We start from the raw sequence: 3536 nt of genomic DNA, 5'->3' as shown, positions 1-3536 counted from the left end.
TCATTGTAGGGTTCATCTAGAGTCATTTGAGCAAGGTTGCAAGGATTGGTTGATGACCTATGGTTCTATTCACTTAATGAGGTCATTCCAACAAGCATGTAACTTATCATTTCATGTGACCTTTTGATTCCAAATTTCTTGAAACTTTTTGAGTGATCACTATAGGCAGTGATGGATGTGGAACACATGAGAGAGGTTCTATTAATGTCACCCAAGCATGCACTTTGAAAAGGTCATATATGTAAGCAAGGGTGCATTCTCCAAGTTTAACTTGAGGCTCACTTTCCTGGATTGACTTTAACATGATCATCACCACTTATCATGACAGGTTTGAGCTCAAAACCTAATGTCTAACTCGTGGCAAACACCTGGGGTGTTACAACCCTCCCCCCTTAAAAGAATCTCGTCCCGAGATTCAGGACAAAAGACTTCCAAGGGTAGAGAAGCATGTTATTCACTTCTAACATTGGCGATAGCAGTCAACTACTTATCTCCGAGCTTCAGAGAGGCTATTTTGGTCACGACACTTTTTGATACTGGTTCTTCATAGTGAATTTTTTTTGTCTCTAGAATTTCCTTTATTGACCTCCGTGAAGCATTGTTACTTTGGGAGGAATTCAAGACAACACTATCATATGTACTTCATTCCCAATGTATGATGGACAGTTCGAGGCACAGCAAACTACTCATTACAATGTTTCCATCTTTGTTCTCAAAGTTTGAAAAGCAGTCCTCTACCAGATTGGCTTGAGTACAACCTTCCGTAGGAGATGAGGCCATGAACTAGAGAAACATCCTATGAGGTTATGAGAAACAAACTAACCAACAAACAATGTCTATTTTGGTCATAAGGTCTAATCACTTAGATGCCAATTGATGGAAAGCTACATAAGGTTCCATGTGTGCAGTTCTCTTTCTCTCATAACAACACTGTATTATCTAAGTCTATCAAGTTAGCGCTCACTATTCAAGGAATTTCATGGCTCCAAGTGTTAACAATTACCTAGGTTGTAACAGATACAACCTCTTGGGTAAAATGAACATAGAAGATACCCAAGGCATGTTAGCATTGGATAAGCATTGCTAAAGATGGATGATAGCAAGGTCTAGAGGACAACAATAGTTGCAAGTATTCACCGAACTAGGGAAACAAGCCACTACCAGGTAGGTCAACTAAAATTTTCCATCACTAAGTAGTTGCTTACTAAGTTGGGTTGGTTTGTACAGTAACAAAATGGATGGGTGAAACTACTTTTGACATTAAGGATTCCTTTCTAGGATCAAACAACAACTCTAAGATAATAAATCTAAGATTTGTTGTTTAACACCTTTCCAATTATTTTTGACTTGTAGAACTCCTAGATTGCTCAACTATCGGTTGATGTGATAGGGTAACAGCTAGATGTCCAAGGGTGAAAGGAGTCTTTATAGGTCATCCTAAGGTTTATCTTGGTTCAGTTCACACCGCGCAAACTAGCTTCCTTATGCATGAATTGCTAGTGTGTATAGAGATCCAAGAGTCTTATGATCATTAACCAAAATTCAGCTCAAGCAAACACCATATGGCTAACCAAACAAAACAAAACCTTTGCTAGCACCAGACGCATGATGATGCTAACCGAGACCAGGGGCATGTTTTTCTCTAGTTTGTGACTCAGATATAGCATTTGGTACTATCTATGTGATTGTCCAAAATTGAATTGAATTGACAACTCAAGGCCTAGAAAAGGAAATAGTATTTGCATCGTTGATCCACTTATTGTTTTCTTTGCATGACACTGTTGTATGAGACGTAGCCTTCAAGGACATCACGGGGTCATTTCCAAGGTAGTGATTAAACTTCTAACTAATAACTAATCAGTTGTCTCTAATCACTAAAAAGTTCCAAAACTTTCTTCTTTGGTGGCAACAATTGTAGTTGATACATTTGTAGGCAGTCAAGATCAAAGTCAGCCAAAAAGGAGATCACAATAGAGATGATTGATTATGACTGTGTGATTACCAGGCACCTTAGATTGAGACTTGGATAGCCGGTCATAAGAATAATACAACTATCAATTCTTGTTTGACTGATAACTTGTCCAGCTTTAAGTGTTGTGTGCCCTTTTGGATTCAATAGTGGATGACACAAGTTACTCACTAAACAAGTGATATCGCTACATCGGTAGCAAATAGAGTCTCTTGTCTACCACCCCTTACAGTCTGTTAAGGTTTATGTCGGTAACCTATTCTTCAAAGGTTATCTTCTTAGCAACTTCAGAAGGAAGTCCTATTACATAAGTCTGATATAGATCTTCTGATTAGACATAAGGAATGATAACCAAGGACAAACTCATGATGAGATGACACATCAGTGTAGTTTCATAATAGATCATGACTAGCAACCACGATACCAGCGCGTGCCGAGCAGCACTGTCTTGTGTGTGCACCCACTAGAGGCTCTCGGTTTCGTCGCGGCACCGTTAGACATTAATCACGACGCCATTACCGATCTTACAACCAACGTGAAATCTCACCTGACATAGGTAAGTCTTGCATGTACAAGGATTATGTGCAAGACAAAATTAAGCAAGCAAAGATGACAGCAAGATTTGGAGGTAACAACTAGAAGGTTAAAGGATGAGAACACGACACAAGACATAAATGGGTATGCCTTATGCCCAATTACCTAACAATTAATTTATGAGATGCGGTCATGTTGGGTAGGAATATGAGATCAAAGTCGATAAGCATCCCAAGACTTGGGGAGGCTGGAGATGACTAAAGCAAACTCCAAAGGTAGAACCACTACACCGATCAGAGATTTGGATGATAGGGAGTTACATGGTTTGTAAAGCAAAAGATTCCAAGATTAGGCAGCAAAAGATTCAGAGATCCGGCAATAAGAGATTGCATTACACAAGTTAAGCTTTGGGAGATGCAATCGGGAGGTCCAACATGGATTTGGTATGGTCTCCGTAACTAGCAAGGAACAACTATAGTCAAAAGCTTTCTGTAGCGAGAACTTATTCTAGCTAGTTGGCTAGGCAAGGATATTTGCAAACAGGTGTAGGGCAACCATTGTATATGCAAGTATTTAAGGGTCTAGACATGGGTTTACGTATCAAGCGTAAGCATGGATGCTCCAACATTCAAAACTAACAACCAAGTCTATAAGCTAGGCTCTTAAGAGAGGGAACCTAGTTTGATACAACCATAACACACAATTATCATACTTTTATGCCATTCTAAGATAAAGCTATTTAACACTCGTGCTTGTCGAGGACAAAACAAGAAACAACCAAGGCATGATCTAGATAACCAACATCCACACAACATAACAGTTTTAAGCAAGTACTTGAGAAAACTCAAACAATCACGCTTAAACAATCATTACTAAGCACAAGGCTTACACATAACAAGCATCTATCTACAACAATACACCCATTTGTCCTACATACAAGGATTATGATACAAGATGTGCTACAAAGCAAGTGGACATGGTTTAGTCTTTAGGGGGAAAATGATTTTGAGATAGGGAGTAAAAGGGCTCCAAA

This window comes from Sorghum bicolor, chromosome 9, assembly GCF_000003195.3.
Source record: "Sorghum bicolor cultivar BTx623 chromosome 9, Sorghum_bicolor_NCBIv3, whole genome shotgun sequence".
Lineage (NCBI taxonomy): Eukaryota > Viridiplantae > Streptophyta > Magnoliopsida > Poales > Poaceae > Sorghum > Sorghum bicolor.
This window is presented reverse-complemented; position numbering follows the sequence as displayed.